This window comes from Salvelinus sp. IW2-2015, linkage group LG31, assembly GCF_002910315.2.
Source record: "Salvelinus sp. IW2-2015 linkage group LG31, ASM291031v2, whole genome shotgun sequence".
NCBI lineage: Eukaryota > Metazoa > Chordata > Actinopteri > Salmoniformes > Salmonidae > Salvelinus > Salvelinus sp. IW2-2015.
This window is the reverse complement of record NC_036870.1, coordinates 5,651,411-5,657,428: the sequence shown is the minus strand read 5'-3', so window position 1 is coordinate 5,657,428 and position 6,018 is coordinate 5,651,411. Positions and strand designations below refer to the sequence as shown.

The 6,018-nt window shown below is 42.4% G+C and overlaps 1 long non-coding RNA gene across 1 annotated transcript in view; it reads left to right on the top strand.

Moving 5' to 3' along the window:
- Positions 1–3,840: 3,840 nt before the first annotated feature.
- The window catches only part of LOC139023334 (uncharacterized), a 107,872-nt gene continuing 105,694 nt past the window's right edge, over positions 3,841–6,018 (top strand). The window contains exon 1 of the long non-coding RNA XR_011474466.1: positions 3,841–4,031. This is a non-coding gene — a long non-coding RNA (uncharacterized lncRNA). The remainder of the gene's footprint in view (positions 4,032–6,018) is intronic.

The window sequence follows — 6,018 nt, the reverse complement described above, 5'->3', positions numbered from 1 at the left end:
CCACCACTGAGCTGGTCCAGGTTCTATTTAAGAGTGTCTGGCCCAGTACTCTCAGTTGTCTTGATAGATGTGGAGAGTCAAAACCTTTAGTTGCTCCACTTTTTTGGTTTGCTTCCTGTCTTTAAGTTAGGTGTCGGTTTTTCTTTTGTTGCCTCTTCTTGGAAAGTATTTAGTGGTCTCATGGTGGGTGTCTTTTAAGGTCCCAGTTGTTGTTACTAGTCAACTTCTAGTGGACACCCCCATAGTGTCTTTCAGAGCCCCTCCTAAAAAACAAGCTATATTTTGGGTTGGATATTGCATCCAATTAATATTTTAATCAATGGGAATTTCCTTAATGTTCATTAGTCTTTCAGTTGTTAGTCTTCTGTTTGTTGTGTACCAATATTTTAGTTTATTTTCATTTTTGCCCCCCCTGTGAAGCATTGGTGTTGCATCAGTGTTGAAATGTGCTGTATAAATAAAGCCTTGATTTGATTTCAACAAATGAACCCAATGACTGACCAATCAACAGACTCTTGGTCCCTCTTAGTATGTGTTAATGAATAGATACAGTAATATACATATGAGATGAGTAATACATAGACTAAGATACAGTAGAATAGGATAGAATACACAGTATATCATATGAGATGAGTAATGCATAGACTAAGATACAGTAGAATAGGATAGAATACAGTATATACATATGAGATGAGTAATACATAGACTGGAGATACAGTAGAATAGGATAGAAAACAGTATATACATATGAAGATGAGTAATACATAGACCTAAGATACAGTAGAATAGGATAGAATACAGTATATACATATGAGATGAGTAATACATAGACTAAGATACAGTAGAATACCAACCCCGGCTCTACCGGGGGCTTGAGGTGGTCTCCCACAGCTCTGCTGGTGGAGTGGTAAACACCACCCCGCTCTACCAGGGGCTTTGAGGTGGCTCCCACACTCTTGCTGGTGGAGTGGTAAACACACCCCCGGCTCTACCAGGGGCTTGAGGTGGTCTCCCACAGCTCTGCTGGTGGAGTGGTAAAACCACCCCCGGCTCTACCAGGGGCTTGAGGTGGTCTCCCACAGCTCTGATGGTGGAGTGGTAAACAAACACCCCCGGCTATACAGGGGCTTGAGGTGGTCTCCACAGCCTTGCTGGTTGGGAGTGGTAAACACCACCCCGGCTATACCAGGGGCTTGAGGTGGTCTCCACAGCTCTGATGGTGAGTGGTAAACACCACCCCCGGCTCTTAACCAGGGGCTTGAGGTGGTCTCCCCACAGCTCTGCTTACGTCATGTTCTGTGGCCTGCCGTTCCATTTCATGACTGCCCCCTGCAACAGCAGAAAGAAACACATTTAGTCATATTATATAAAACACTCAAAGTTAATGGAGCAAATAAAAGCAATATAAAGTGATGTGGGGAAAAGTACATTTTACACACATTACCTTCATAAATCAAATGTTATAGGTCACAGGCAGATGTTTATTGTGTGAAATGCTAGACAAGACCAAGTACGCACGCAATGGATTATGGTCATTGGTAGTTAATTAAGTTTTATGAGCTAAACTATGTAGAATATTGGCTTGTTGGAAACTCCAACTCCCTACTACATCACACAGTTCAGGCTGGGTCTGATTTATCTCTAGAGAACTACAACTCCCTACTACATCACACAGTTCAGTCTGGGTCTGATTTATCTCTAGAGAAACACAACTCCCTACTACATCACACAGTTCAGGCTGGGTCTGATTTATCTCTAGAGAAACTACAAACTCCTACTACATCACACAGTTCAGTCTGGGTCTGAATTTTATCTCTAGAGAAACTACAACTCCCTACTACATCACACAGTTCAGGCTGGGTCTGATTTATCTCTAGAGAAAACTACAGCTCCCTACTACATCACACAGTTCAGTCTGGGTCTGATTTATCTCTAGAGAAACTACAACTCCCTACTACATCACAACGTTTCAGGCTGGGTCTGATTTATCTCTAGAGAAACTAAACTCCCTACTACATCACAAGTTCAGTCTGGATCTGATTTTATCTCTAGAGAAACTACATCTCCCTACTACATCACACAGTTCAGGCTGGGTCTAATTTATCTCTAGAGAAACTACAACTCCCTACTACATCACCACAGTTCAGGGCTGGGTCTGATTTATCTCTAGAGAGAAACTACAACTCCTACTACATCACACAGTTCAGTCTGGATCTGATTTATCTCTAGAGAAACTACAACTCCCTACTACATCACACAGTTCAGGCTGGGTCTGATTTATCTCTAGAGAAACTACAACTCCCTACTACATCACACGTTCAGTCTGGATCTGATTTATCTCTAGAGAAACTACAACTCCCTACTACATCACACAGTTCAGAATGGATCTGATTTATCTCTAGAGAAATACACTCCCTACTACATCACACAGTTTCAGGCTGGGTCTGATTTATCTCTAGAGAACTACCAACTCCCTACTACATCACACAGTTTCAGTCTGGATCTGATTTATCTCTAGAGAACTACAACTCCCTACTACATCACACAGTTCAGACTGGATCTGATTTATCTCTAGAGAAACTACAACTCCCTACTACATTACACAGTTCAGGCTGGGTTGATTTATCTCTAGAGAACTACAACTCCCTACTACATCACACAGTCAGGCTGGGTTCTGATTTTATCTCTAGAGAAACTCCAACTCCTCTACTACATCACACAGTTCAGGCTGGGTCTGATTTATCTCTAAGAGAACCTACAACTCCTACTACACCCCACAGTTCAGCTGGATCTGATTTATCTCCAGACTAGTCTAGCAACACCCCTCTGGCACAGACAGGCCAAAGGCGCTTGCCCCATTCGGGGAACCATTGATTTACTTCAGAGGAACTGTGTCTAGAGTGATTTCCTGTTGTTTTGACACCCTCACTGTAAACTAGAATAACTATCCTGTTGCTACAAGAACGAGACGACCAAATCCCCAGTTAGTCTCGTGGTCTCGTTTAATCCATCACTGTAAAACTAGAATGAACTATCTGTTGCTTACAAGAACGAGACGACCAATCCCCAGTTTAGTCTGTGTCTCGTTCTGCCCCTCACTGTAAAACTAGAATAACTATCGTGTTGCTACAGAACGAGAACCGACCAATCCCCAGTTAGTCTGTGTCTCGTTCTCCCTCATGTAAAACTAGAATAACTATCTGTTGCTTAAGAACGAGACGACCAATCCCCAGTTAGTCTGTGTCCTCGTTCTCCTCACTGTAAAACTAGAATAACTATCTGTTGCTACAGAACGAGACAGACCAATCCCAGTTAGTCTGTCTCGTTCTCCCTCACTGGAAAACTAGAATAACTATCTGTTGCTACAGAACGAGACGACCAATTCCCAGTTAGTCTGTGTCTCGTTCTCCTACTGTAAAACTAGAATAACTATCTGTTGCTACAGAAACGGGACGAGCAATCCCCAGTTAGTCTGTGTCTCGTTCTCCACACACGGACACACACCAAGATCACGTGTTTTCTATATGCACAAGACAGTTTGACTATATAAGGCTTCTGACTCCTTGTGTCTCGAGCTCTCGGCCTTCCCCACCTCAGAGTGAAGGGCTGACCAGTACATTTATGCAATTCTTATCAATAAAGGTTGATTGTTTGAAGAAATGACTAAGTCTCTCCTGATTGGTTAGAATTTCCACCAACAACACCTTCCCACTAACGAGATGGACAAGCCAGCACAGGTGTAACACATACTGACTAACGAGGTGACACCAATCAGTGCGTCCTACGTGCTAACGAGCTATACGTGCTAAAGTCCAACCTCAAAACATAAATGAAAAAACACTAAATATTTTGACTGCCCACCCTTGAGACAATCAGCAACCAAGTTGTCCTTACCAAGGACGTGTCTGATTTCAAAAGGAAACTCCTGCGATATCCGTAGTAACTTTCCACCTCACTGCAGAGCTTCTCTCTCTTTTCAGGGTTCACTAGATAGGCATGTTGTTGGATCAGGGCCCAGTCCCCAATGTCATGTTCTAGTACATTGGCACATCTGAGAATGAACTCTGATATTCTAAAAGCAGGATAAATAGGATATAGGATGTCAATAAAATTGTCAGTTGGTTGCATAAATAAATATCACTACCAAATGTTACATGAAATGTAAATATGAAATATTTGATTGCATAGTCATATATTCAACGTCTTTTCAATTACATTTTGCTTGGTGGGATAGCCCCAATGTCAAAACACAGTTTTAAAGTGTCCAAATCAATAACCAATATGCAGAAACAGTTTGGGATCAATTGAAAACCTAACATGTTCTATATACACAAACATCTGCCACAATAATCATATTACTTGTATTTATATAAACAAGCTCCTTATAAACTGCACAAGCACCAAAAATGCTGTTATTTTGACAAGTAGCAATAAATCACTGATATCGATTAGGGGGGAAATCAGGTTGTTCGTGCTGTTGAAACTAACACAACTAAAAAAACACATGGAAATGGGAGATATCTTTAACCTCACTGGTTAGAGGACAACCTGCAGAAGACAGTCAGCTACATTKTGGAGTGATGCATTTAAATGTAGGGGTCGCTAAACAAAGTAACACAACACTTATTTGTCAAATTATTTTAGCATGATATCGATGAGTTGTGTGACAGAAGGGAGATGAGGTTGCACATCCTGTTAAAACTAACAGCTCAAAAACCACACGGAATCAGGGAATAATGTGTACATCACTGGTTAGAGGACAATTTGTAGAAAACAGCTCGCCACATTTTGAAGTGTTGCATTTTGATTCAAGAGGGTCACCAATGTGGGAAGTGTAACAACTCTCCTAATTGTCCCTAGAATTTCTAAGCAAACAGCTGGAGGCAGGGCTTTCTCCTATAGATCTCCTATAGATTAATGGAATGGTCTGCCTATCCATGTGAGAGACGCAGACTCGGTCTCAACCTTTAAGTCTTTACTGAAGACTCATCTCTTCTGTAGGTCATATGATTGAGTGTAGTCTGGCCCAGGAGTGTGAAGGTGAACGGAAAGGCTCTGGAGCAACGAACCGCCCTTGCTGTCTCTGCCTGGCCGGTTCCCCTCTCTCCACTGGGATTCTCTGCCCCTAACCCTATTACAGGGGCTGAGTCACTGGCTAACTGGTGCTCTTTCATGCCGTCCCTAGGAGGGGTGCGTCACTTGAGTGTGTTGAGTCACTGACGTGATCTTCCAGTCTGGGTTGATGCCCCTTCTTGGGTTGTGCCGTGGCGGAGATCTTTGTGGGCTATACTCGGCCTTGTCTCAGGATKGTAAGTTGGTGGTTGAAGATATCTCTCTAGTGGTGCGGGGGCTGTGCTTTGGCAAAGTGGGTGGRGTTATATCCTTCCTGTTTGGCCCTGTCCGGGGGTATCACCGGATGGGGCCACAGTGTCTCCTGACCCCTCCTGTCTCAGCCTCCAGTATTTATGCTACAGTAGTTTATGTGTCGGGGGGCTAGGGTCAGTTTGATATATCTGGAGTACTTCTCCTGTCTTATCCRGTGTCCTGTGTGAATTTAAGTGAATACTCATAATAAACATTGCTAAAAATACAACAGTTATGCATGGAATTATAGATACACTTCTCCTTAATGCAACCGCTGTGTCAGATTTCAAAAAAGCTTTACGGAAAAAGCAAACCATGCAATAATCTGAGTCGGCGCTCAGAGCCTAATCAAGACATAAATATAGCCGCCATATTATGCAGTCAACAGAAGTCAGAAGTAACAATATAAACATTCACTTACCTTTGGTGATCTTCATCAGAATGCACTCCCAGGAATCTCAGTTCCACAATAAATGTTTGTTTTGTTCAATAATGTCCATCATTTATGTCCAAATTCCTCCTTGTTGTTCTAGCGTTCAGTACACTTTTCCAACTCACGACGCGCGGGCATGTCCAGCGGAAAGTACGGACGAAAAGTTAAAAAAGTTATATTACAGTCCGTAAAAACATGACAAACGAAGTATTGAATCAATA